Source organism: Musa acuminata, chromosome BXJ1-8, assembly GCF_036884655.1.
Source record: "Musa acuminata AAA Group cultivar baxijiao chromosome BXJ1-8, Cavendish_Baxijiao_AAA, whole genome shotgun sequence".
Lineage (NCBI taxonomy): Eukaryota > Viridiplantae > Streptophyta > Magnoliopsida > Zingiberales > Musaceae > Musa > Musa acuminata.
Genome location: NC_088334.1, coordinates 39,134,802 through 39,160,157, shown reverse-complemented (window position 1 = coordinate 39,160,157; position 25,356 = coordinate 39,134,802). Strand labels below are relative to the sequence as shown.

Sequence of the window (25,356 nt, the reverse complement as noted above, 5' to 3'; positions counted from 1 at the left end):
AGCCCCACGAGACTGACAGCGTAGCGGTCATGGCAAATTCCGAGGCCCAAAACCATCGCCTCGGAGGTCGACGGGAGAGGTTTTGGCCGCTCAGGGCGCAAAAAGGAGTGCAACACGAGGACTTCCCAGGGGGTCACCCATCCTAGAACCATGTCTGGTCATTGTATGTTTTATGAAGAAATTTTTAGATGATGATTTCATTATTCTCCTGCTATATATATGTTAATGACATATTTATTGTTGGCCATAATGCTCGAAAAATTGAAAAGCTTTAAAGAGAGTTTTAAGTAAGTCTTTTGGCCGCTCGGGGCGCAAAAAGGAGTGCAACACGAGGACTTCCTAGGTCACCCATCCTAGTACTACTCTCGCCCAAGCACGCTTAACTTCGGAGTTCTGATGGGATCCGGTGCTGGTATGATCGCACTCGTTTTGTGTGCGTCGTCCCTCGCCTTTGTGCACGTCGCGGACGGCGCATCGACGACCGGAGCCCCGAAACCTCTCGAACGATCTCGGAATCACCATTGTCGGATCCCTCCGATGCCCACGAGGCCGACCGCGTACCGGACACGGCAAGCGCGCGCCGAAACCATCGGGACTTTCTCGAACGAACTCGGAATCGCTATTGCGGCCCCATTCCGGAAAGCTCTCTCCGAGCCCCACGAGACTGACTGCGTAGCGGTCATGGCAAATTCCGAGGCCCAAAACCATCGCCTCGGAGGTCGACGGGAGAGGTTTTGGCTGCTCGGGGCGCAAAAAGGAGTGCAACACGAGGACTTCCCACGGGGTCACCCATCCTAGAACCATGTCTGGTCATTGTATGTTTTATGAAGAAATTTTTAGATGATGATTTCATTATTCTCCTGCTATATATATGTTAATGACATATTTATTGTTGGCCATAATGCTGGAAAAATTGAAAAGCTTAAAAGAGAGTTTCAAGTAAGTCTTTTGGCCGCTCGGGGCGCAAAAAGGAGTGCAACACGAGGACTTCCCAGGGGGTCACCCATCCTAGTTCTACTCTCGCCCAAGCACGCTTAACTTCGGAGTTCTGATGGGATCCGGTGCTGGTATGATCGCACTCGTTTTGTGTGCGTCGTCCCTCGCCTTTGTGCACGTCGCGGACGGCGCATCGACGATAGGAGCCCCGAAACCTCTCGAACGATCTCGGAATCGCCATTGTCGGATCCCTCCGATGCCCACGAGGCTGACCGCGTACCGGACACGGCAAGCGCGCGCCGAAACCATCGGGACTTTCTCGAACGAACTCGGAATCGCTATTGCGGCCCCATTCCGGAAAGCTCTCTCCGAGCCCCACGAGACTGACTGCGTAGCGGTCACGGCAAATTCCGAGGCCCAAAACCATCGCCTCGGAGGTCGACGGGAGAGGTTTTGGCAGCTCGGGGAGCAAAAAGGAGTGCAACACGAGGACTTCCCAGGGGGTCACCCATCCTAGAACCATGTCTGGTCATTGTATGTTTTATGAAGAAATTTTTAGATGATGATTTCATTATTCTCCTGCTATATATATGTTAATGACATATTTATTGTTGGCCATAATGCTGGAAAAATTGAAAAGCTTAAAAGAGAGTTTAAGTAAGTCTTTTGGCCGCTCGGGGCGCAAAAAGGAGTGCAACACGAGTACTTCCCAGGGGGTCACCCATCCTAGTACTACTCTCGCCCAAGCACGCTTAACTTCGGAGTTCTGATGGGATCCGGTGCTGGTATGATCGCACTCGTTTTGTGTGCGTCGTCCCTCGCCTTTGTGCACGTCGCGGACGGCGCATCGACGACCGGAGCCCCGAAACCTCTCGAACGATCTCGGAATCGTCATTGTCGGATCCATCCGATGCCCACGAGGCCGACCGCGTACCGGACACGGCAAGCGCGCGCCGAAACCATCGGGACTTTCTCGAACGAACTCGGAATCGCTATTGCGGCCCCATTCCGGAAAGCTCTCTCCGAGCCCCACGAGACTGACTATGTAGCGGTCACGGCAAATTCCGAGGCCCAAAACCATCGCCTCGGAGGTCGACGGGAGAGGTTTTGGCCGCTCGGGGCGCAAACAAGAGTGCAACATGAGGACTTCCCAGGGGGTCACCCATCCTAGAACCATGTCTGGTCATTGTATGTTTTATGAAGAAATTTTTAGATGATGACTTCATTATTCTCCTGCTATATATATGTTAATGACATATTTATTGTTGGCCATAATGCTGGAAAAATTGAAAAGCTTAAAAGAGAGTTTTAAGCAAGTCTTTTGGCCGCTCGGGGCGCAAAAAGGAGTGCAACACGAGGACTTCCCAGGGGGTCACCCATCCTAGTACTACTCTCGCCCAAGCACGCTTAACTTCGGAGTTCTGATGGGATCCGGTGCTGGTATGATCGCACTCGTTTTGTGTGCGTCGTCCCTCGCCTTTGTGCACGTCGCGGACGGCGCATCGACGACCGGAGCCCCGAAACCTCTCGAACGATCTCGGAATCGTCATTGTCGGATCCATCCGATGCCCACGAGGCCGACCGCGTACCGGACACGGCAAGCGCGCGCCGAAACCATCGGGACTTTCTCGAACGAACTCGGAATCGCTATTGCGGCCCCATTCCGGAAAGCTCTCTCCGAGCCCCACGAGACTGACTATGTAGCGGTCACGGCAAATTCCGAGGCCCAAAACCATCGCCTCGGAGGTCGACGGGAGAGGTTTTGGCCGCTCGGGGCGCAAACAAGAGTGCAACACGAGGACTTCCCAGGGGGTCACCCATCCTAGAACCATGTCTGGTCATTGTATGTTTTATGAAGAAATTTTTAGATGATGACTTCATTATTCTCCTGCTATATATATGTTAATGACATATTTATTGTTGGCCATAATGCTGGAAAAATTGAAAAGCTTAAAAGAGAGTTTTAATCAAGTCTTTTGGCCGCTCGGGGCGCAAAAAAGAGTGCAACACGAGGACTTCCCAGGGGGTCACCCATCCTAGTACTACTCTCGCCCAAGCACGCTTAACTTCGGAGTTCTGATGGGATCCGGTGCTGGTATGATCGCACTCGTTTTGTGTGCGTCGTCCCTCGCCTTTGTGCACGTCGCGGACGGCGCATCGACGACCGGAGCCCCGAAACCTCTCGAACGATCTCGGAATCGCCATTGTCGGATCCCTCCGATGCCCACGAGGCCGACCGTGTACCGGACACGGCAAGCGCGCGCCGAAACCATCGGGACTTTCTCGAACGAACTCGGAATCGCTATTGCGGCCCCATTCCGGAAAGCTCTCTCCGAGCCCCACGAGACTGACTGCGTAGCGGTCACGGCAAATTCCGAGGCCCAAAACCATCGCCTCGGAGGTCGACGGGAGAGGTTTTGGCGGCTCGGGGAGCAAAAAGGAGTGCAACACGAGGACTTCCCAGGGGGTCACCCATCCTAGAACCATGTCTGGTCATTGTATGTTTTATGAAGAAATTTTTAGATGATGATTTCATTATTCTCCTGCTATATATATGTTAATGACATATTTATTGTTGGCCATAATGCTGGAAAAATTGAAAAGCTTAAAAGAGAGTTTTAAGTAAGTCTTTTGGCCGCTCGGGGCGCAAAAAGGAGTGCAACACGAGGACTTCCCAGGGGGTCACCCATCCTAGTACTACTCTCGCCCAAGCACGCTTAACTTCGGAGTTCTGATGGGATCCGGTGCTGGTATGATCGCACTCGTTTTGTGTGCGTCGTCCCTCGCCTTTGTGCACGTCGCGGACGGCGCATCGACGACCGGAGCCCCGAAACCTCTCGAACGATCTCGGAATCGTCATTGTCGGATCCATCCGATGCCCACGAGGACGACCGCGTACCGGACACGGCAAGCGCGCGCCGAAACCATCGGGACTTTCTCGAACGAACTCGGAATCGCTATTGTGGCCCCATTCCGGAAAGCTCTCTCCGAGCCCCACGAGACTGACTATGTAGCGGTCACGGCAAATTCCGAGGCCCAAAACCATCGCCTCGGAGGTCGACGGGAGAGGTTTTGGCGGCTCGGGGAGCAAAAAGGAGTGCAACAAGAGGACTTCCCAGGGGGTCACCCATCCTAGAACCATGTCTGGTCATTGTATGTTTTATGAAGAAATTTTTAGATGATGATTTCATTATTCTCCTGCTATATATATGTTAATGACATATTTATTGTTGGCCATAATGCTGGAAAAATTGAAAAGCTTAAAAGAGAGTTTAAGTAAGTCTTTTGGCCGCTCGGGGCGCAAAAAGGAGTGCAACACGAGGACTTCCCAGGGGGTCACCCATCCTAGTACTACTCTCGCCCAAGCACGCTTAACTTCAGAGTTCTGATGGGATCCGGTGCTGGTATGATCGCACTCGTTTTGTGTGCGTCGTCCCTCGCCTTTGTGCACGTCGCGGACGGCGCATCGACGACCGGAGCCCCGAAACCTCTCGAACGATCTCGGAATCGTCATTGTCGGATCCATCCGATGCCCACGAGGCCGACCGCGTACCGGACACGGCAAGCGCGCGCCGAAACCATCGGGACTTTCTCGAACGAACTCGTAATCGCTATTGCGGCCCCATTCCGGAAAGCTCTCTCCGAGCCCCACGAGACTGACTATGTATCGGTCACGGCAAATTCCGAGGCCCAAAACCATCGCCTCGGAGGACGACGGGAGAGGTTTTGGCCGCTCGGGGCGCAAACAAGAGTGCAACACGAGGACTTCCCAGGGGGTCACCCATCCTAGAACCATGTCTGGTCATTGTATGTTTTATGAAGAAATTTTTAGATGATGATTTCATTATTCTCCTGCTATATATATGTTAATGACATATTTATTGTTGGCCATAATGCTGGAAAAATTGAAAAGCTTAAAAGAGAGTTTTAAGCAAGTCTTTTGGCCGCTCGGGGCGCAAAATGGAGTGCAACACGAGGACTTCCCAGGGGGTCACCCATCCTAGTACTACTCTCGCCCAAGCACGCTTAACTTCGGAGTTCTGATGGGATCCGGTGCTGGTATGATCGCACTCGTTTTGTGTGCGTCGTCCCGCACCTTTGTGCACGTCGCGGACGGCGCATCGACGACCGGAGCCCCGAAACCTCTCGAACGATCTCGGAATCGCCATTGTCGGATCCCTCCGATGCCCACGAGGCCGACCGTGTACCGGACACGGCAAGCGCGCGCCGAAACCATCGGGACTTTCTCGAACGAACTCGGAATCGCTATTGCGGCCCCATTCCGGAAAGCTCTCTCCGAGCCCCACGAGACTGACTGTGTAGCGGTCACGGCAAATTCCGAGGCCCAAAACCATCGCCTCGGAGGTCGACGGGAGAGGTTTTGGCCGCTCGGGGCGCAAATAAGAGTGCAACACGAGGACTTCCCAGGGGGTCACCCATCCTAGAACCATATCTGGTCATTGTATGTTTTATGATGAAATTTTTAGATGATGATTTCATTATTCTCCTGCTATATATATGTTAATGACATATTTATTGTTGGCCATAATGCTGGAAAAATTGAAAAGCTTAAAAGAGAGTTTTAAGCAAGTCTTTTGGCCGCTCGGGGCGCAAAAAGGAGTGCAACACGAGGACTTCGCAGGGGGTCACCCATCCTAGTACTACTCTCGCCCAAGCACGCTTAACTTCGGAGTTCTGATGGGATCCGGTGCTGGTATGATCGCACTCGTTTTGTGTGCGTCGTCCCTCGCCTTTGTGCACGTCGCGGACGGCGCATCGACGACCGGAGCCCCGAAACCTCTCGAACGATCTCGGAATCGCCATTGTCGGATCCCTCCGATGCCCACGAGGCCGACCGCGTACCGGACATGGCAAGCGCGCGCCGAAACCATCGGGACTTTCTCGAACGAACTCGGAATCGCTATTGCGGCCCCATTCCGGAAAGCTCTCTCCGAGCTCCACGAGACTGACTGCGTAGCGGTCACGGCAAATTCCGAGGCCCAAAACCATCGCCTCGGAGGTCGACGGGAGAGGTTTTGGCGGCTCGGGGAGCAAAAAGGAGTGCAACACGAGGACTTCCCAGGGGGTCACCCATCCTAGAACCATGTCTGGTCATTGTATGTTTTATGAAGAAATTTTTAGATGATGATTTCATTATTCTCCTGCTATATATATGTTAATGACATATTTATTGTTGGCCATAATGCTGGAAAAATTGAAAAGCTTAAAAGAGAGTTTTAAGTAAGTCTTTTGGCCGCTCGGGGCGCAAAAAGGAGTGCAACACGAGGACTTCCCAGGGGGTCACCCATCCTAGTACTACTCTCGCCCAAGCACGCTTAACTTCGGAGTTCTGATGGGATCCGGTGCTGGTATGATCGCACTCGTTTTGTGTGCGTCGTTCCTCGCCTTTGTGCACGTCGCGGACGGCGCATCGACGACCGGAGCCCCGAAACCTCTCGAACGATCTCGGAATCGTCATTGTCGGATCCATCCGATGCCCATGAGGCCGACCGCGTACCGGAAACGGCAAGCGCGCGCCGAAACCATCGGGACTTTCTCGAACGAACTCGGAATCGCTATTGCGGCCCCATTCCGGAAAGCTCTCTCCGAGCCCCACGAGACTGACTATGTAGCGGTCACGGCAAATTCCGAGGCCCAAAACCATCGCCTCGGAGGTCCACGGGAGAGGTTTTGGCCGCTCGGGGCGCAAACAAGAGTGCAACACGAGGACTTCCCAGGGGGTCACCCATCCTAGAACCATGTCTGGTCATTGTATATTTTATGATGAAATTTTTAGATGATGATTTCATTATTCTCCTGCTATATATATGTTAATGACATATTTATTGTTGGCCATAATGCTGGAAAAATTGAAAAGCTTAAAAGAGAGTTTTAAGCAAGTCTTTTGGCCGCTCGGGGCGCAAAAAGGAGTGCAACACGAGGACTTCCCAGGGGGTCACCCATCCTAGTACTACTCTCGCCCAAGCACGCTTAACTTCGGAGTTCTGATGGGATCCGGTGCTGGTATGATCGCACTCGTTTTGTGTGCGTCGTCCCTCGCCTTTGTGCACGTCGCGGACGGCGCATCGACGACCGGAGCCCCGAAACCTCTCGAACGATCTCGGAATCGCCATTGTCGGATCCCTCCGATGCCCACGAGGCCGACCGCGTACCGGACACGGCAAGCGCGCGCCGAAACCATCGGGACTTTCTCGAACGAACTCGGAATTGCTATTGCGGCCCCATTCCGGAAAGCTCTCTCCGAGCCCCACGAGACTGACTGCGTAGCGGTCACGGCAAATTCCGAGGCCCAAAACTATCGCCTCGGAGGTCGACGGGAGAGGTTTTGGCGGCTCGGGGAGCAAAAAGGAGTGCAACACGAGGACTTCCCAGGGGGTCACCCATCCTAGAACCATGTCTGGTCATTGTATGTTTTATGAAGAAATTTTTAGATGATGATTTCATTATTCTCCTGCTATATATATGTTAATGACATATTTATTGTTGGCCATAATGCTGGAAAAATTGAAAAGCTTAAAAGAGAGTTTTAAGTAAGTCTTTTGGCCGCTCGGGGCGCAAAAAGGAGTGCAACACGAGGACTTCCCAGGGGGTCACCCATCCTAGTACTACTCTCGCCCAAGCACGCTTAACTTCGGAGTTCTGATGGGATCCGGTGCTGGTATGATCGCACTCGTTTTGTGTGCGTCGTCCCTCGCCTTTGTGCACGTCGCGGACGGCGCATCGACGACCGGAGCCCCGAAACCTCTCGAACGATCTCGGAATCATCATTGTCGGATCCATCCGATGCCCACGAGGCCGACCGCGTACCGGACACGGCAAGCGCGCGCCGAAACCATCGGGACTTTCTCGAACGAACTCGGAATCGCTATTGCGGCCCCATTCCGGAAAGCTCTCTCCGAGCCCCACGAGACTGACTGTGTAGCGGTCACGGCAAATTCCGAGGCCCAAAACCATCGCCTCGGAGGTCGACGGGAGAGGTTTTGGCCGCTCGGGGCGCAAACATGAGTGCAACACGAGGACTTCCCAAGGGGTCACCCATCCTAGAACCATATCTGGTCATTGTATGTTTTATGAAGAAATTTTTAGATGATGATTTCATTATTCTCCTGCTATATATATGTTAATGACATATTTATTGTTGGCCATAATGCTGGAAAAATTGAAAAGCTTAAAAGAGAGTTTTAAGCAAGTCTTTTGGCCGCTCGGGGCGCAAAAAGGAGTGCAACACGAGGACTTCGCAGGGGGTCACCCATCCTAGTACTACTCTCGCCCAAGCACGCTTAACTTCGGAGTTCTGATGGGATCCGGTGCTGGTATGATCGCACTCGTTTTGTGTGCGTCGTCCCTCGCCTTTGTGCACGTCGCGGACGGCGCATCGACGACCGGAGCCCCGAAACCTCTCGAACGATCTCTGAATCACCATTGTCGGATCCATCCGATGCCCACGAGGCCGACCGCGTACCGGACACGGCAAGCGCGCGCCGAAACCATCGGGACTTTCTCGAACGAACTCGGAATCGCTATTGCGGCCCCATTCCGGAAAGCTCTCTCCAAGCCCCACGAGACTGACTGCGTAGCGGTCACGGCAAATTCCGAGGCCCAAAACCATCGCCTCGGAGGTCGACGGGAGAGGTTTTGGCGGCTCGGGGAGCAAAAAGGAGTGCAACACGAGGACTTCCCAGGGGGTCACCCATCCTAGAACCATGTCTGGTCATTGTATGTTTTATGAAGAAATTTTTAGATGATGATTTCATTATTCTCCTGCTATATATATGTTAATGACATATTTATTGTTGGCCATAATGCTGGAAAAATTGAAAAGCTTAAAAGAGAGTTTTAAGTAAGTCTTTTGGACGCTCGGGGCGCAAAAAGGAGTGCAACACGAGGACTTCCCAGGGGGTCACCCATCCTAGTACTACTCTCGCCCAAGCACGCTTAACTTCGGAGTTCTGATGGGATCCGGTGCTGGTATGATCGCACTCGTTTTGTGTGCGTCGTCCCTCGCCTTTGTGCACGTCGCGGACGGCGCATCGACGACCAGAGCCCCGAAACCTCTCGAACGATCTCGGAATCGTCATTGTCGGATCCATCCGATGCCCACGAGGCCGACCGCGTACCGGACACGGCAAGCGCGCGCCAAAACCATCGGGACTTTCTCGAACGAACTCGGAATCGCTATTGCGGCACCATTCCGGAAAGCTCTCTCCGAGCCCCACGAGACTGACTGTGTAGCGGTCACGGCAAATTCCGAGGCCCAAAACCATCGCCTCGGAGGTCGACGGGAGAGGTTTTGGCCGCTCGGGGCGCAAACAAGAGTGCAACACGAGGACTTCCCAGGGGGTCACCCATCCTAGAACCATGTCTGGTCATTGTATGTTTTATGAAGAAATTTTTAGATGATGATTTCATTATTCTCCTGCTATATATATGTTAATGACATATTTATTGTTGGCCATAATGCTGGAAAAATTGAAAAGCTTAAAAGAGAGTTTTAAGCAAGTCTTTTGGCCGCTCGGGGCGCAAAAAGGAGTGCAACACGAGGACTTCCCAGGGGGTCACCCATCCTAGTACTACTCTCGCCCAAGCACGCTTAACTTCGGAGTTCTGATGGGATCCGGTGCTGGTATGATCGCACTCGTTTTGTGTGCGTCGTCCCTCGCCTTTGTGCACGTCGCGGACGCCGCATCGACGACCGGAGCCCCGAAACCTCTCGAACGATCTCGGAATCGCCATTGTCGGATCCCTCCGATGCCCACGAGGCCGACCGCGTACCGGACACGGCAAGCGCGCGCCGAAACCATCGGGACTTTCTCGAACGAACTCGGAATCGCTATTGCGGCCCCATTCCGGAAAGCTCTCTCCGAGCCCCACGAGACTGACAGCGTAGCGGTCACGGCAAATTCCGAGGCCCAAAACCATCGCCTCGGAGGTCGACGGGAGAGGTTTTGGCGGCTCGGGGAGCAAAAAGGAGTGCAACACGAGGACTTCCCAGGGGGTCACCCATCCTAGAACCATGTCTGGTCATTGTATGTTTTATGAAGAAATTTTTAGATGATGATTTCATTATTCTCCTGCTATATATATGTTAATGACATATTTATTGTTGGCCATAATGCTGGAAAAATTGAAAAGCTTAAAAGAGAGTTTTAAGTAAGTCTTTTGGCCGCTCGGGGCGCAAAAAGGAGTGCAACACGAGGACTTCCCAGGGGGTTACCCATCCTAGTACTACTCTCGCCCAAGCACGCTTAACTTCGGAGTTCTGATGGGATCCGGTGCTGGTATGATCGCACTCGTTTTGTGTGCGTCGTCCCTCGCCTTTGTGCACGTCGCGGACGGCGCATCGACGACCGGAGCCCCGAAACCTCTCGGACGATCTCTGAATCGTCATTGTCGGATCCATCCGATGCCCACGAGGCCGACCGCGTACCGGACACGGCAAGCGCGCGCCGAAACCATCGGGACTTTCTCGAACGAACTCGGAATCGCTATTGCGGCCCCATTCTGGAAAGCTCTCTCCGAGCCCCACGAGACTGACTGTGTAGCGGTCACGGCAAATTCCGAGGCCCAAAACCATCGCCTCGGAGGTCGACGGGAGAGGTTTTGGCCGCTCGGGGCGCAAACAAGAGTGCAACACGAGGACTTCCTAGGGGGTCACCCATCCTAGAACCATGTCTGGTCATTGTATGTTTTATGAAGAAATTTTTAGATGATGATTTCATTATTCTCCTGCTATATATATGTTAATGACATATTTATTGTTGGCCATAATGCTGGAAAAATTGAAAAGCTTAAAAGAGAGTTTTAAGCAAGTCTTTTGGCCGCTCGGGGCGCAAAAAGGAGTGCAACACGAGGACTTCCCAGGGGGTCACCCATCCTAGTACTACTCTCGCCCAAGCACGCTTAACTTCGGAGTTCTGATGGGATCCGGTGCTGGTATGATCGCACTCGTTTTGTGTGCGTCGTCCCTCGCCTTTGTGCACGTCGCGGACGGCGCATCGACGACCGGAGCCCCGAAATCTCTCGAACGATCTCGGAATCGCCATTGTCTGATCCCTCCGATGCCCACGAGGCCGACCGCGTACCGGACACGGCAAGCGCGCGCCGAAACCATCGGGACTTTCTCGAACGAACTCGGAATCGCTATTGCGGCCCCATTCCGGAAAGCTCTCTCCGAGCCCCACGAGACTGACTGCGTAGCGGTCACGGCAAATTCCGAGGCCCAAAACCATCGCCTCGGAGGTCGACGGGAGAGGTTTTGGCCGCTCGGGGCGCAAAAAGGAGTGCAACACGAGGACTTCCCAGGGGGTCACCCATCCTAGTACTACTCTCGCCCAAGCACGCTTAACTTCGGAGTTCTGATGGGATCCGGTGCTGGTATGATCGCACTCGTTTTGTGTGCGTCGTCCCTCGCCTTTGTGCACGTCGCGGACGGCGCATCGACGACCGGAGCCCCGAAACCTCTCGTACGATCTCGGAATCGTCATTGTCGGATCCATCCGATGCCCACGAGGCCGACCGCGTACCGGACACGGCAAGCGCGCGCCGAAACCATCGGGACTTTCTCGAACGAACTCGGAATCGCTATTGCGGCCCCATTCTGGAAAGCTCTCTCCGAGCCCCACGAGACTGACTGTGTAGCGGTCACGGCAAATTCCGAGGCCCAAAACCATCGCCTCGGAGGTCGACGGGAGAGGTTTTGGCCGCTCGGGGCGCAAACAAGAGTGCAACACGAGGACTTCCTAGGGGGTCACCCATCCTAGAACCATGTCTGGTCATTGTATGTTTTATGAAGAAATTTTTAGATGATGATTTCATTATTCTCCTGCTATATATATGTTAATGACATATTTATTGTTGGCCATAATGCTGGAAAAATTGAAAAGCTTAAAAGAGAGTTTTAAGCAAGTCTTTTGGCTGCTCGGGGCGCAAAAAGGAGTGCAACACGAGGACTTCCCAGGGGGTCACCAATCCTAGTACTAATCTCGCACAACCACGCTTAACTTCGGAGTTCTGATGGGATCCGGTGCTTTAGTGCTGGTATGATCGCACTCATTTTGTGTGCGTCGTCCCTCGCCTTTGCGCACGTCGCGGACGGCGCATCAACGACCGGAGCCCCGAAACCTCTCGAACGATCTCGGAATCGCCATTGTCGGATCCCTCCGATGCCCACGAGGCCGACCGCGTACCGGACACGGCAAGCGCACGCCGAAACCATCGGGACTTTCTCGAACGAACTCGGAATCGCTATTGCGGCCCCATTCCGGAAAGCTCTCTCCGAGCCCCACGAGACTGACTGCGTAGCGGTCACGGCAAATTCCGAGGCCCAAAACCATCGCCTCGGAGGTCGACGGGAGAGGTTTTGACCGCTCGGGGCGCAAAAAGGAGTGCAACACGAGGACTTCCCAGGGGGTCACCCATCCTAGAACCATGTCTGGTCATTGTATGTTTTATGAAGAAATTTTTAGATGATGATTTCATTATTCTCCTGCTATATATATGTTAATGACATATTTATTGTTGGCCATAATGCTGGAAAATTTGAAAAGCTTAAAAGAGAGTTTTAAGTAAGTCTTTTGGCCGCTCGGGGCGCAAAAAGGAGTGCAACACGAGGACTTCCCAGGGGGTAACCCATCCTAGTACTACTCTCGCCCAAGCAGGCTTAACTTCGGAGTTCTGATGGGATCCGGTGCTTTAGTGCTGGTATGATGGCAATCGTTTTGTGTGCGTCGTCCCTCGCCTTTGTGCACGTCGCGGACGGCGCATCGACGACCGGAGCCCCGAAACCTCTCGAACGATCTCGGAATCGCCATTGTCGGATCCCTCCGATGCCCACGAGGCCGACCGCGTACCGGACACGGCAAGCGCGCGCCGAAACCATCGGGACTTTCTCGAACGAACTCGGAATCGCTATTGCGGCCCCATTCCGGAAAGCTCTGACTGCGTAGCGGTCACGGCAAATTCCGAGGCCCAAAACCATCGCCTCGGAGGTCGACGGGAGAGGTTTTGGCCGCTCGGGGCGCAAAAAGGAGTGCAACACGAGGACTTCCCAGGGGGTCACCCATCCTAGAACCATGTCTGGTTATTGTATGTTTTATTAAGAAATTTTTAGATGATGATTTCATTATTCTCCTGCTATATATATGTTAATGACATATTTATTATTGGCCATAATGCTGGAAAAATTGAAAAGCTTAAAAGAGAGTTTTAAGTAAGTCTTTTGGCCGCTCGGGGCGCAAAAAGGAGTGCAACACGAGGACTTCCCAGGGGGTCACCCATCCTAATACTACTCTCGCCCAAGCACGCTTAACTTCGGAGTTCTGATGGGATCCGGTGCTGGTATGATCGCACTCGTTTTGTGTGCGTCGTTCCTCGCCTTTGTGCACGTCGCGGACGGCGCATCGACGACCGGAGCCCCGAAACCTCTCGAACGATCTCGGAATCGCCATTGTCGGATCCCTCCGATGCCCACGAGGCCGACCGCGTACCGGACACAGCAAGCGCACGCCGAAACCATCGGGACTTTCTCGAACGAACTCGGAATCGCTATTGCGGCCCCATTCCGGAAAGCTCTCTCCGAGCCCCACGAGACTGACTGCGTAGCGGTCACGGCAAATTCCGAGGCCCAAAACCATCGCCTCGGAGGTCGACGGGAGATGTTTTGGCCGCTCGGGGCGCAAAAAGGAGTGCAACACGAGGACTTCCCAGGGGGTCACCCATCCTAGAACCATGTCTGGTCATTGTATGTTTTATAAAGAAATTTTTAGATGATGATTTCATTATTCTCCTGCTATATATATGTTAATGACATATTTATTGTTGGCCATAATGCTGGAAAAATTGAAAAGCTTAAAAGAGAGTTTTAAGTAAGTCTTTTGGCCGCTCGGGGCGCAAAAAGTAGTGCAACACGAGGACTTCCCAAGGGGTCAGCCATCCTAGTACTACTCTCGACCAAGCACGCTTAACTTCGGAGTTCTGATGGGATCCGGTGCTTTAGTGCTGGTATGATCGCAATAGTTTTGTGTGCGTCGTCCCTCGCCTTTGTGCATGTCGCGGACGGCGCATCGACGACCGGAGCCCCGAAACCTCTCGAACGATCTCGGAATCGCCATTGTCGGATCCCTCCAATGCCCACGAGGCCGACCGCGTACCGGTCACGGCAAGCGCGCGCCGAAACCATCGGGACTTTCTCGAACGAACTCGGAATCGCTATTGCGGCCCCATTCCGGAAAGCTCTCTCCGAGCCCCACGAGACTGACTGCGTAGCGGTCACGGCAAATTCCGAGGCCCAAAACCATCGCCTCGGAGGTCAACGGGAGAGGTTTTGGACGCTCGGGACGCAAAAAGGAGTGCAACATGAGGACTTCCCAGGGGGTCACCCATTCTAGAACCATGTCTGGTCATTGTATGTTTTATGAAGAAATTTTTAGATGATGATTTCATTATTCTCCTGCTATATATATGTTAATGACATATTTATTGTTGGCCATAATGCTGGAAAAATTGAAAAGCTTAAAAGAGAGTTTTAAGTAAGTCTTTTGGCCGCTCGGGGAGCAAAAAGGAGTGCAACACGAGGACTTCCCAGGGGGTCACCCATCCTAGTACTACTCTCGCCCAAGCAGGCTTAACTTCGGAGTTCTGATGGGATCCGGTGCTTTAGTGCTGGTATGATGGCAATCGTTTTGTGTGCGTCGTCCCTCGCCTTTGTGCACGTCGCGGACGGCGCATCGACGACCGGAGCCCCGAAACCTCTCGAACGATCTCAGAATCGCCATTGTCGGATCCCTCCAATGCCCACGAGGCCGACCGCGTACCGGACACGGCAAGCGCGCGCCGAAACCATCGGGACTTTCTCGAACGAACTCGGAATCGCTATTGCGGCCCCATTCCGGAAAGCTCTCTCCGAGCCCCACGAGACTGACTGCGTAGCGGTCACGGCAAATTCCGAGGCCCAAAACCATCGCCTCGGAGGTCGACAGGAGAGGTTTTGGCCGCTCGGGGCGCAAAAAGGAGTGCAACACGAGGACTTCCCAGGGGGTCACCCATCCTAGAACCATGTCTGGTCATTGTATGTTTTATGAAGAAATTTTTAGATGATGATTTCATTATTCTCCTGCTATATATATGTTAATGACATATTTATTGTTGGCCATAATGCTGGAAAAATTGAAAAGCTTAAAAGAGAGTTTTAAGTAAGTCTTTTGGCCGCTCGGGGCGCAAAAAGGAGTGCGACACGAGGACATCCCAGGGGAAGTCTTTTGGCCGCTCGGGGCGCAAAAAGGAGTGCGACACGAGGACATCCCAGGGGGTCACCAATCCTAGTACTAATCTCGCACAAGCACGCTTAACTTCGGAGTTCTGATGGGATCCGGTGCTTTAGTGCTGGTATGATCGCACTCATTTTGTGTGCGTCGTCCCTCGCCTTTGCGCACGTCGCGGACGGCGCATCGACGACCGGAGCCCCGAAACCTCTCGAACTATCTCGGAATCGCCATTGTCGGATCCCTCCGATGCCCACGAGGCCGACCGCGTACCGGACACGGCAAGCGCGCGCCGAAACCATCGGGACTTTCTCGAACGAACTCGGAATCGCTATTGCGGCCCCATTCCGGAAAGCTCTCTCCGAGCCCCACGAGACTGACAGCGTAGCGGTCACGGCAAATTCCGAGGCCCAAAACCATCGCCTCGGAGGTCGACGGGAGAGGTTTTGACCGCTCGGGGCGCAAAAAGGAGTGCAACACGAGGACTTCCCAGGGGGTCACCCATCCTAGAACCATGTCTGGTCATTGTTTGTTTTATGAAGAAATTTTTAGATGATGATTCCATTATTCTCCTGCTATATATATGTTAATGACATATTTATTGTTGGCCATAATGCTGGAAAAATTGAAAAGCTTAAAAGAGAGTTTTAAGTAAGTCTTTTGGCCGCTCGGGGCGCAAAAAGGAGTGCAACACGAGGACTTCCCAGGGGGTCTCCCATCCTAGTACTGCTCTCACCCAAGCAGGCTTAACTTCGGAGTTCTGATGGGATCCGGTGCTTTAGTGCTGGTATGATCGCACTCGTTTTGTGTGCGTCGTCCCTCGCCTTTGTGCACGTCGCGGACGGCGCATCGACGACCGGAGCCCCGAAACCTCTCGAACGATCTCGGAATCACCATTGTCGGATCCCTCCGATGCCCACGAGGCCGACCGCGTACCGGACACGGCAAGCGCGCGCCGAAACCATCGGGACTTTCTCGAACGAACGCGGAATCGCTATTGCGGCCCCATTCCGGAAAGCTCTCTCCGAGCCCCACGAGACTGACTGCGTAGCGGTCACGGCAAATTCCGAGGCCCAAAACCATCGCCTCGGAGGTCGACGGGAGAGGTTTTGGCCGCTCGGGGCGCAAAAAGGAGTGCAACACGAGGACTTCCCAGGGGGTCACCCATCCTAGAACCATGTCTGGTCATTGTATGTTTTATGAAGAAATTTTTAGATGATGATTTCATTATTCTCCTGCTATATATATGTTAATGACATATTTATTGTTGGCCATAATGCTGGAAAAATTAAAAAGCTTAAAAGAGAGTTTTAAGTAAGTCTTTTGGCCGCTCGGGGCGCAAAAAGGAGTGCAACACGAGGACTTCCCAGGGGGTCACCCATCCTAGTACTACTCTCGCCCAAGCAGGCTTAACTTCGGAGTTCTGATGGGATCCAGTGCTTTAGTGCTGGTATGATGGCAATCGTTTTGTGTGCGTCGTCCCTCGCCTTTGTGCACGTCGCGGACGGCGCATCGACGACCGGAGCCCCGAAACCTCTCGAACTATCTCGGAATCGCCATTGTCGGATCCCTCCGATGCCCACGAGGCCGACCGCGTACCGGACACGGCAAGCGCGCGCCGAAACCATCGGGACTTTCTCGAACGAACTCGGAATCGCTATTGCGGCCCCATTCCGGAAAGCTCTCTCCGAGCCCCACGAGACTGACAGCGTAGCGGTCACGGCAAATTCCGAGGCCCAAAACCATCGCCTCGGAGGTCGACGGGAGAGGTTTTGACCGCTCGGGGCGCAAAAAGGAGTGCAACACGAGGACTTCCCAGGGGGTCACCCATCCTAGAACCATGTCTGGTCATTGTTTATTTTATGAAGAAATTTTTAGATGATGATTCCATTATTCTCCTGCTATATATATGTTAATGACATATTTATTGTTGGCCATAATGCTGGAAAAATTGAAAAGCTTAAAAGAGAGTTTTAAGTAAGTCTTTTGGCCGCTCGGGGCGCAAAAAGGAGTGCAACACGAGGACTTCCCAGGGGGTCTCCCATCCTAGTACTACTCTCACCCAAGCAGGCTTAACTTCGGAGTTCTGATGGGATCCGGTGCTTTAGTGCTGGTATGATCGCACTCGTTTTGTGTGCGTCGTCCCTCGCCTTTGTGCACGTCGCGGACGGCGCATCGACGACCGGAGCCCCGAAACCTCACGAACGATCTCGGAATCACCATTGTCGGATCCCTCCGATGCCCACGAGGCCGACCGCGTACCGGACACGGCAAGCGCGCGCCGAAACCATCGGGACTTTCTCGAACGAACGCGGAATCGCTATTGCGGCCCCATTCCGGAAAGCTCTCTCCGAGCAACACGAGACTGACTGCGTAGCGGTCACGGCAAATTCCGAGGCCCAAAACCATAGCCTCGGAGGTCGACGGGAGAGGTTTTGGCCGCTCGGGGCGCAAAAAGGAGTGCAACACGAGGACTTCCCAGGGGGTCACCCATCCTAGAACCATGTCTGGTCATTGTATGTTTTATGAAGAAATTTTTAGATGATGATTTTATTATTCTCCTGCTATATATATGTTAATGACATATTTATTGTTGGCCATAATGCTGGAAAAATTGAAAAGCTTAAAAGAGAGTTTTAAGTAAGTCTTTTGGCCGCTCGGGGCGCAAAAAGGAGTGCAACACGAGGACTTCCCAGGGGGTCACCCATCCTAATACTACTCTCGCCCAAGCACGCTTAACTTCGGAGTTCTGATGGGATCCGGTGCTGGTATGATCGCACTCGTTTTGTGTGCGTCGTTCCTCGCCTTTGTGCACGTCGCGGACGGCGCATCGACGACCGGAGCCCCGAAACCTCTCGAACGATCTCGGAATCGCCATTGTCGGATCCCTCCGATGCCCACGAGGCCGACCGCGTACCGGACACGGCAAGCGCGCGCCGAAACCATCGGGACTTTCTCGAACGAACTCGGAATCGCTATTGCGGCCCCATTCCGGAAAGCTCTCTCCGAGCCCCACGAGACTGACAGCGTAGCGGTCACGGCAAATTCCGAGGCCCAAAACCATCGCCTCGGAGGTCGACGGGAGAGGTTTTGACCGCTCGGGGCGCAAAAAGGAGTGCAACACGAGGACTTCCCAGGGGGTCACCCATCCTAGAACCATGTCTGGTCATTGTTTGTTTTATGAAGAAATTTTTAGATGATGATTCCATTATTCTCCTGCTATATATATGTTAATGACATATTTATTGTTGGCCATAATGCTGGAAAAATTGAAAAGCTTAAAAGAGAGTTTTAAGTAAGTCTTTTGGCCGCTCGGGGCGCAAAAAGGAGTGCAACACGAGGACGTCCCAGGGGGTCACCCATCCTAGCACTACTCTCGCCCAAGCAGGCTTAACTTCGGAGTTCTGATGGGATCCGGTGCTTTAGTGCTGGTATGATCGCACTCGTTTTGTGTGCGTCGTCCCTCGCCTTTGTGCACGTCGCGGACGGCGCATCGACGCCCCGAAACCTCTCGAACGATCCCGGAATCGCCATTGTCGGATCCCTCCGATGCCCACGAGGCCGACCGCGTACCGGACACGGCAAGCGCGCGCCGAAACCATCGGGACTTTCTCGAACGAACTCGGAATCGCTATTGCGGCCCCATTCCGGAAAGCTCTCTCCGAGCCCCACGAGACTGACTGCGTAGCGGTCACGGCAAATTCCGAGGCCCAAAACCATCGCCTCGGAGGTCGTCGGGAGAGGTTTTGGCCGCTCGGGGCGCAAAAAGGAGTGCAACACGAGGACTTCCCAGGGGGTCACCCATCCTAGAACCATGTCTGGTCATTGTATGTTTTATGAAGAAATTTTTAGATGATGATTTCATTATTCTCCTGCTATATATATGTTAATGACATATTTATTGTTGGCCATAATGCTGGAAAAATTGAAAAGCTTAAAAGAGAGTTTTTAGTAAGTCTTTTGGCCGCTCGGGGCGCAAAAAGGAGTGCAACACGAGGACTTCCCAGGGGGTCACCCATCCTAGTACTACTCTCGCCCAAGCAGGCTTAACTTCGGAGTTCTGATGGGATCCGGTGCTTTAGTGCTGGTATGATCGCACTCGTTTTTTGTGCGTCGTCCCTCGCCTTTGTGCACGTCGCGGACGGCGCATCGACGACCGGAGCCCCGAAACCTCTCGAACGATCTCGGAATCGCCATTGTCGGATCCCTCCGATGCCCACGAGGCCGACCGCGTACCGGACACGGCAAGCGCGCGCCGAAACCATCGGGACTTTCTCGAACGAACTCGGAATCGCTATTGCGGCCCCATTCCGGAAAGCTCTCTCCGAGCCCCACGAGACTGACTGCGTAGCGGTCACGGCAAATTCCGAGGCCCAAAACCATCGCCTCGGAGGTCGACGGGAGAGGTTTTGGCCGCTCGGGGCGCAAAAAGGAGTGCAACACGAAGACTTCCCAGGGGGTCACCCATCCTAGAACCTTGTCTGGTCATTGTATGTTTTATGAAGAAATTTTTAGATGATGATTTCATTATTCTCCTGCTATATATATGTTAATGACATATTTATTGTTGGCCATAATGCTGGAAAAATTGAAAAGCTTAAAAGAGAGTTTTAAGTAAGTCTTTTGGCCGCTCGGGGCGCAAAAAGGAGTGCAACACGAGGACTTCCCAGGGGGTCACCCATCCTAGTACTACTCTCGCCCAAGCAGGCTTAACTTCGGAGTTCTGATGGGATCCGGTGCTTTAGTGCTGGTATGATCGCACTCGTTTTGTGTGCGTCGTCCCTCGCCTTTGTGCACGTCGCGGACGGCGCATCGACGACCGGAGCCCCGAAACCTCTCGAACGATCTCGGAATCGCCATTGTCGGATCCCTCCGATGCCCACGAGGCCGACCGCGTACCGGACACGGCAAGCGCGCGCCGAAACCATCGGGACTTTCTCGAACGAACTCGGAATCGCTATTGCGGCCCCATTCCGGAAAGCTCTCTCCGAGCCCCACGAGACTGACTGCGTAGCGGTCACGGCAAATTCCGAGGCCCAAAACCATCGCCTCGGAGTTCGTCGGGAGAGGTTTTGGCCGCTCGGGGCGCAAAAAGGAGTGCAACACGAGGACTTCCCAGGGGGTCACCCATCCTAGAACCATGTCTGGTCATTGTATGTTTTATGAAGAAATTTTTAGATGATGATTTCATTATTCTCCAGCTATATATATGTTAATGACATATTTATTGTTGGCCATAATGCTGGAAAAATTGAAAAGCTTAAAAGAGAGTTTTAAGTAAGTCTTTTGGCCGCTCGGGGCGCAAAAAGGAGTGCAACACGAGGACGTCCCAGGGGGTCACCCATCCTAGCACTACTCTCGCCCAAGCAGGCTTAACTTCGGAGTTCTGATGGGATCCGGTGCTTTAGTGCTGGTATGATCGCACTCGTTTTGTGTGCGTCGTCCCTCGCCTTTGTGCACGTCGCGGACGGCGCATCGACGACCGGAGCCCCGAAACCTCTCGAACGATCTCGGAATCGCCATTGTCGGATCCCTCCGATGCCCACGAGGCCGACCGCGTACCGGACACGGCAAGCGCGCGCCGAAACCATCGGGACTTTCTCGAACGAACTCGGAATCGCTATTGCGGTCCCATTCCGGAAAGCTCTCTCCGAGCCCCACGAGACTGACTGCGTAGCGGTCACGGCAAATTCCGAGGCCCAAAACCATCGCCTCGGAGGTCGTCGGGAGAGGTTTTGGCCGCTCGGGGCGCAAAAAGGAGTGCAACACGAGGACTTCCCAGGGGGTCACCCATCCTAGAACCATGTCTGGTCATTGTATGTTTTATGAAGAAATTTTTAGATGATGATTTCATTATTCTCCTGCTATATATATGTTAATGACATATTTATTGTTGGCCATAATGCTGGAAAAATTGAAAAACTTAAAAGAGAGTTTTAAGTAAGTCTTTTGGCCGCTCGGGGCGCAAAAAGGAGTGCAACACGAGGACTTCCCAGGGGGTCACCCATCCTAGTACTACTCTCGCCCAAGCAGGCTTAACTTCGGAGTTCTGATGGGATCCGGTGCTTTAGTGCTGGTATGATCGCACTCGTTTTGTGTGCGTCGTCCCTCGCCTTTGTGCACGTCGCGGACGGCGCATCGACGACCGGAGCCCCGAAACCTCTCGAACGATCTCGGAATCGCCATTGTCGGATCCCTCCGATGCCCACGAGGCCGACCGCGTACCGGACATGGCAAGCGCGCGCCGAAACCATCGGGACTTTCTCGAACGAACTCGAAATCGCTATTGCGGCCCCATTCCGGAAAGCTCTCTCCGAGCCCCACGAGACTGACTGCGTAGCGGTCACGGCAAATTCCGAGGCCCAAAACCATCGCCTCGGAGGTCGACGGGAGAGGTTTTGGCCGCTCGGGGCGCAAAAAGGAGTGCAACACGAGGACTTCCCAGGGGGTCACCCATCCTAGAACCATGTCTGGTCATTGTATGTTTTATGAAGAAATTTTTAGATGATGATTTCATTATTCTCCAGCTATATATATGTTAATGACATATTTATTGTTGGCCATAATGCTGGAAAAATTGAAAAGCTTAAAAGAGAGTTTTAAGTAAGTCTTTTGGCCGCTCGGGGCGCAAAAAGGAGTGCAACACGAGGACGTCCCAGGGGGTCACCCATCCTAGCACTACTCTCGCCCAAGCAGGCTTAACTTCGGAGTTCTGATGGGATCCGGTGCTTTAGTGCTGGTATGATCGCACTCGTCTTGTGTGCGTCGTCCCTCGCCTTTGTGCACGTCGCGGACGGCGCATCGACGACCGGAGCCCCGAAACCTCTCGAACGATCTCGGAATCGCCATTGTCGGATCCCTCCGATGCCAACGAGGCCGACCGCGTACCGGACACGGCAAGCGCGCGCCGAAACCATCGGGACTTTCTCGAACGAACTCGGAATCGCTATTGCGGCCCCATTCCGGAAAGCTCTCTCCGAGCCCCACGAGACTGACTGCGTAGCGGTCACGGCAAATTCCGAGGCCCAAAACCATCGCCTCGGAGTTCGTCGGGAGAGGTTTTGGCCGCTCGGGGCGCAAAAAGGAGTGCAACACGAGGACTTCCCAGGGGGTCACCCATCCTAGAACCATGTCTGGTCATTGTATGTTTTATGAAGAAATTTTTAGATGATGATTTCATTATTCTCCTGCTATATATATGTTAATGACATATTTATTGTTGGCCATAATGCTGGAAAAATTGAAAAGCTTAAAAGAGAGTTTTTAGTAAGTCTTTTGGCCGCTCGGGGCGCAAAAAGGAGTGCAACACGAGGACTTCCCAGGGGGTCACCCATCCTAGTACTACTCTCGCCCAAGCAGGCTTAACTTCGGAGTTCTGATGGGATCCGGTGCTTTAGTGCTGGTATGATCGCACTCGTTTTTTGTGCGTCGTCCCTCGCCTTTGTGCACGTCGCGGACGGCGCATCGACGACCGGAGCCCCGAAACCTCTCGAACGATCTCGGAATCGCCATTGTCAGATCCCTCCGATGCCCACGAGGCCGACCGCGTACCGGACACGGCAAGCGCGCGCCGAAACCATCGGGACTTTCTCGAACGAACTCGGAATCGCTATTGCGGCCCCATTCCGGAAAGCTCTCTCCGAGCCCCACGAGACTGACTGCGTAGCGGTCACGGCAAATTCTGAGGCCCAAAACCATCGCCTCGGAGGTCGACGGGAGAGGTTTTGGCCGCTCGGGGCGCAAAAAGGAGTGCAACACGAAGACTTCCCAGGGGGTCACCCATCCTAGAACCTTGTCTGGTCATTGTATGTTTTATGAAGAAATTTTTAGATGATGATTTCATTATTCTCCTGCTATATATATGTTAATGACATATTTATTGTTGGCCATAATGCTGGAAAAATTGAAAAGCTTAAAAGAGAGTTTTAAGTAAGTCTTTTGGCCGCTCGGGGCGCAAAAAGGAGTGCAAAACGAGGACTTCCCAGGGGGTCACCCATCCTAGTACTACTCTCGCCCAAGCAGGCTTAACTTCGGAGTTCTAATGGGATCCGGTGCTTTAGTGCTGGTATGATCGCACTCATTTTGTGTGCGTCGTCCCTCGCCTTTGTGCACGTCGCGGACGGCGCATCGACGACCGGAGCCCCGAAACCTCTCGAACGATCTCGGAATCGCCATTGTCGGATCCCTCCGATGCCCACGAGGCCGACCGCGTACCGGACACGGCAAGCGCGCGCCGAAACCATCGGGACTTTCTCGAACGAACTCGGAATCGCTATTGCGGCCCCATTCCGGAAAGCTCTCTCCGAGCCCCATGAGACTGACTGCGTAGCGGTCACGGCAAATTCCGAGGCCCAAAACCATCGCCTCGGAGGTCGACGGGAGAGGTTTTGGCCGCTCGGGGCGCAAAAAGGAGTGCAACACGAGGACTTCCCAGGGGGTCACCCATCCTAGAACCATGTCTGGTCATTGTATGTTTTATGAAGAAATTTTTAGATGATGATTTCATTATTCTCCTGCTATATATATGTTAATGACATATTTATTGTTGGCCATAATGCTGGAAAAATTGAAAAGCTTAAAAGAGAGTTTTAAGTAAGTCTTTTGGCCGCTCGGGGCGCAAAAAGGAGTGCAACACGAGGACTTCCCAGGGGGTCACCCATCCTAGTACTACTCTCGCCCAAGCAGGCTTAACTTCGGAGTTCTGATGGGATCCGGTGCTTTAGTGCTGGTATGATCGCACTCGTTTTGTGTGCGTCGTCCCTCGCCTTTGTGCACGTTGCGGACGGCGCATCGACGACCGGAGCCCCGAAACCTCTCGAACGATCTCGGAATCGCCATTGTCGGATCCCTCCGATGCCCACGAGGCCGACCGCGTAACGGACATGGCAAGCGCGCGCCGAAACCATCGGGACTTTCTCGAACGAACTCGGAATCGCTATTGCGGCCCCATTCCGGAAAGCTCTCTCCGAGCCCCACGAGACTGACTGCGTAGCGGTCACGGCAAATTCCGAGGCCCAAAACCATCGCCTCGGAGGTCGACGGGAGAGGTTTTGGCCGCTCGGGGCGCAAAAAGGAGTGCAACACGAGGACTTCCCAGGGGGTCACCCATCCTAGAACCATGTCTGGTCATTGTATGTTTTATGAAGAAATTTTTAGATGATGATTTCATTATTCTCCTGCTATATATATGTTAATGACATATTTATTGTTGGCCATAATGCTGGAAAAATTGAAAAGCTTAAAAGTGAGTTTTAAGTAAGTCTTTTGGCCGCTCGGGGCGCAAAAAGGAGTGCAACACGAGGACTTCCCAGGGGGTCACCAATCCTAGTACTACTCTCGCCCAAGCACGCTTAACTTCGGAGTTCTAATGGGATCCGGTGCTTTAGTTCTGGTATGATCGCACTCGTTTTATGTGCGTCGTCCCTCGCCTTTGTGCACGTCGCGGACGGCGCATCGATGACCGGAGCCCCGAAACCTCTCGAACGATCTCGGAATCGTCATTGTCGGATCCCTCCGATGCCCACGAGGCCGACCGCGTACCGGACACGGCAAGCGCGCGCTGAAACCATCGGGACTTTCTCGAACGAACTCGGAATCGCTATTGCGGCCCCATTCCCGAAAGCTCTCTCCGAGCCCCACGAGACTGACTGCGTAGCGGTCACGGCAAATTTCGAGGCCCAAAACCATCGCCTCGGAGGTCGACGGGAGAGGTTTTGGCCGCTCGGGGCGCAAAAAGGAGTGCAACACGAGGACTTCCCAGGGGGTCACCCATCCTAGAACCATGTCTGGTCATTGTATGTTTTATGAAGAAATTTTTAGATGATGATTTCATTATTCTCCTGCTATATATATGTTAATGACATATTTATTGTTGGCCATAATGCTGGAAAAATTGAAAAACTTAAAAGAGAGTTTTAAGTAAGTCTTTTGGCCGCTCGGGGCGCAAAAAGGAGTGCAACACGAGGACTTCCCAGGGGGTCACCCATCCTAGTACTACTCTCGCCCAAGCAGGCTTAACTTCGGAGTTCTGATGGGATCCGGTGCTTTAGTGCTGGTATGATCGTACTCGTTTTGTATGCGTCGTCCCTCGCCTTTGTGCACGTCGCGTACGGCGCATCGACGACCGGAGCCCCGAAACCTC

General features: G+C 53.1%; 19 non-coding genes and 20 pseudogenes across 19 annotated transcripts; all 39 read right to left on the bottom strand.

The window, feature by feature from the left end:
* Positions 1-318: 318 nt before the first annotated feature.
* On the bottom strand, positions 319-426 carry LOC135591748 (5S ribosomal RNA; annotated as a pseudogene).
* Positions 427-970: 544 nt separating this feature from the next.
* Positions 971-1,081, bottom strand: LOC135591643 (5S ribosomal RNA; annotated as a pseudogene).
* Positions 1,082-1,624: 543 nt separating this feature from the next.
* On the bottom strand, positions 1,625-1,735 carry LOC135591402 (5S ribosomal RNA; annotated as a pseudogene).
* Positions 1,736-2,279: 544 nt separating this feature from the next.
* LOC135591073 (5S ribosomal RNA) lies at positions 2,280-2,390 on the bottom strand (annotated as a pseudogene).
* Positions 2,391-2,934: 544 nt separating this feature from the next.
* LOC135591337 (5S ribosomal RNA) lies at positions 2,935-3,045 on the bottom strand (annotated as a pseudogene).
* A 544-nt stretch (positions 3,046-3,589) lies between these two features.
* LOC135591072 (5S ribosomal RNA) lies at positions 3,590-3,700 on the bottom strand (annotated as a pseudogene).
* Positions 3,701-4,243: 543 nt separating this feature from the next.
* On the bottom strand, positions 4,244-4,354 carry LOC135591441 (5S ribosomal RNA; annotated as a pseudogene).
* A 544-nt stretch (positions 4,355-4,898) lies between these two features.
* On the bottom strand, positions 4,899-5,009 carry LOC135591071 (5S ribosomal RNA; annotated as a pseudogene).
* A 544-nt stretch (positions 5,010-5,553) lies between these two features.
* On the bottom strand, positions 5,554-5,664 carry LOC135591429 (5S ribosomal RNA; annotated as a pseudogene).
* Positions 5,665-6,208: 544 nt separating this feature from the next.
* On the bottom strand, positions 6,209-6,319 carry LOC135591070 (5S ribosomal RNA; annotated as a pseudogene).
* A 544-nt stretch (positions 6,320-6,863) lies between these two features.
* LOC135591069 (5S ribosomal RNA) lies at positions 6,864-6,974 on the bottom strand (annotated as a pseudogene).
* Positions 6,975-7,518: 544 nt separating this feature from the next.
* On the bottom strand, positions 7,519-7,629 carry LOC135591066 (5S ribosomal RNA; annotated as a pseudogene).
* A 544-nt stretch (positions 7,630-8,173) lies between these two features.
* On the bottom strand, positions 8,174-8,284 carry LOC135591428 (5S ribosomal RNA; annotated as a pseudogene).
* A 544-nt stretch (positions 8,285-8,828) lies between these two features.
* Positions 8,829-8,939, bottom strand: LOC135591065 (5S ribosomal RNA; annotated as a pseudogene).
* A 544-nt stretch (positions 8,940-9,483) lies between these two features.
* On the bottom strand, positions 9,484-9,594 carry LOC135591064 (5S ribosomal RNA; annotated as a pseudogene).
* Positions 9,595-10,138: 544 nt separating this feature from the next.
* On the bottom strand, positions 10,139-10,249 carry LOC135591412 (5S ribosomal RNA; annotated as a pseudogene).
* Positions 10,250-10,793: 544 nt separating this feature from the next.
* On the bottom strand, positions 10,794-10,904 carry LOC135591063 (5S ribosomal RNA; annotated as a pseudogene).
* Positions 10,905-11,234: 330 nt separating this feature from the next.
* Positions 11,235-11,345, bottom strand: LOC135591062 (5S ribosomal RNA; annotated as a pseudogene).
* A 544-nt stretch (positions 11,346-11,889) lies between these two features.
* LOC135590686 (5S ribosomal RNA) lies at positions 11,890-12,008 on the bottom strand. The gene has a single exon (XR_010478092.1). It is a non-coding gene; the product is annotated as a 5S ribosomal RNA (ribosomal RNA).
* Positions 12,009-12,552: 544 nt separating this feature from the next.
* On the bottom strand, positions 12,553-12,671 carry LOC135590309 (5S ribosomal RNA). Its single transcript, XR_010477715.1, has one exon. It is a non-coding gene; the product is annotated as a 5S ribosomal RNA (ribosomal RNA).
* A 525-nt stretch (positions 12,672-13,196) lies between these two features.
* LOC135591487 (5S ribosomal RNA) lies at positions 13,197-13,307 on the bottom strand (annotated as a pseudogene).
* A 544-nt stretch (positions 13,308-13,851) lies between these two features.
* On the bottom strand, positions 13,852-13,970 carry LOC135589942 (5S ribosomal RNA). Its single transcript, XR_010477349.1, has one exon. It is a non-coding gene; the product is annotated as a 5S ribosomal RNA (ribosomal RNA).
* Positions 13,971-14,514: 544 nt separating this feature from the next.
* On the bottom strand, positions 14,515-14,633 carry LOC135590096 (5S ribosomal RNA). The gene has a single exon (XR_010477503.1). It is a non-coding gene; the product is annotated as a 5S ribosomal RNA (ribosomal RNA).
* Positions 14,634-15,234: 601 nt separating this feature from the next.
* LOC135590570 (5S ribosomal RNA) lies at positions 15,235-15,353 on the bottom strand. Its single transcript, XR_010477977.1, has one exon. It is a non-coding gene; the product is annotated as a 5S ribosomal RNA (ribosomal RNA).
* Positions 15,354-15,897: 544 nt separating this feature from the next.
* Positions 15,898-16,016, bottom strand: LOC135589825 (5S ribosomal RNA). Its single transcript, XR_010477231.1, has one exon. It is a non-coding gene; the product is annotated as a 5S ribosomal RNA (ribosomal RNA).
* A 544-nt stretch (positions 16,017-16,560) lies between these two features.
* Positions 16,561-16,679, bottom strand: LOC135590312 (5S ribosomal RNA). Its single transcript, XR_010477719.1, has one exon. It is a non-coding gene; the product is annotated as a 5S ribosomal RNA (ribosomal RNA).
* Positions 16,680-17,223: 544 nt separating this feature from the next.
* On the bottom strand, positions 17,224-17,342 carry LOC135589588 (5S ribosomal RNA). Its single transcript, XR_010476995.1, has one exon. It is a non-coding gene; the product is annotated as a 5S ribosomal RNA (ribosomal RNA).
* A 544-nt stretch (positions 17,343-17,886) lies between these two features.
* LOC135591485 (5S ribosomal RNA) lies at positions 17,887-17,997 on the bottom strand (annotated as a pseudogene).
* A 544-nt stretch (positions 17,998-18,541) lies between these two features.
* LOC135590369 (5S ribosomal RNA) lies at positions 18,542-18,660 on the bottom strand. The gene has a single exon (XR_010477777.1). It is a non-coding gene; the product is annotated as a 5S ribosomal RNA (ribosomal RNA).
* Positions 18,661-19,197: 537 nt separating this feature from the next.
* LOC135591434 (5S ribosomal RNA) lies at positions 19,198-19,316 on the bottom strand. Its single transcript, XR_010478522.1, has one exon. It is a non-coding gene; the product is annotated as a 5S ribosomal RNA (ribosomal RNA).
* Positions 19,317-19,860: 544 nt separating this feature from the next.
* LOC135591422 (5S ribosomal RNA) lies at positions 19,861-19,979 on the bottom strand. Its single transcript, XR_010478519.1, has one exon. It is a non-coding gene; the product is annotated as a 5S ribosomal RNA (ribosomal RNA).
* Positions 19,980-20,523: 544 nt separating this feature from the next.
* On the bottom strand, positions 20,524-20,642 carry LOC135590368 (5S ribosomal RNA). Its single transcript, XR_010477776.1, has one exon. It is a non-coding gene; the product is annotated as a 5S ribosomal RNA (ribosomal RNA).
* A 544-nt stretch (positions 20,643-21,186) lies between these two features.
* On the bottom strand, positions 21,187-21,305 carry LOC135591410 (5S ribosomal RNA). The gene has a single exon (XR_010478510.1). It is a non-coding gene; the product is annotated as a 5S ribosomal RNA (ribosomal RNA).
* A 544-nt stretch (positions 21,306-21,849) lies between these two features.
* LOC135590366 (5S ribosomal RNA) lies at positions 21,850-21,968 on the bottom strand. The gene has a single exon (XR_010477773.1). It is a non-coding gene; the product is annotated as a 5S ribosomal RNA (ribosomal RNA).
* Positions 21,969-22,512: 544 nt separating this feature from the next.
* LOC135591396 (5S ribosomal RNA) lies at positions 22,513-22,631 on the bottom strand. The gene has a single exon (XR_010478506.1). It is a non-coding gene; the product is annotated as a 5S ribosomal RNA (ribosomal RNA).
* Positions 22,632-23,175: 544 nt separating this feature from the next.
* Positions 23,176-23,294, bottom strand: LOC135589519 (5S ribosomal RNA). Its single transcript, XR_010476927.1, has one exon. It is a non-coding gene; the product is annotated as a 5S ribosomal RNA (ribosomal RNA).
* Positions 23,295-23,838: 544 nt separating this feature from the next.
* LOC135591384 (5S ribosomal RNA) lies at positions 23,839-23,957 on the bottom strand. Its single transcript, XR_010478496.1, has one exon. It is a non-coding gene; the product is annotated as a 5S ribosomal RNA (ribosomal RNA).
* Positions 23,958-24,501: 544 nt separating this feature from the next.
* On the bottom strand, positions 24,502-24,620 carry LOC135589834 (5S ribosomal RNA). The gene has a single exon (XR_010477240.1). It is a non-coding gene; the product is annotated as a 5S ribosomal RNA (ribosomal RNA).
* Positions 24,621-25,164: 544 nt separating this feature from the next.
* LOC135589730 (5S ribosomal RNA) lies at positions 25,165-25,283 on the bottom strand. Its single transcript, XR_010477137.1, has one exon. It is a non-coding gene; the product is annotated as a 5S ribosomal RNA (ribosomal RNA).
* Positions 25,284-25,356: the final 73 nt, after the last annotated feature.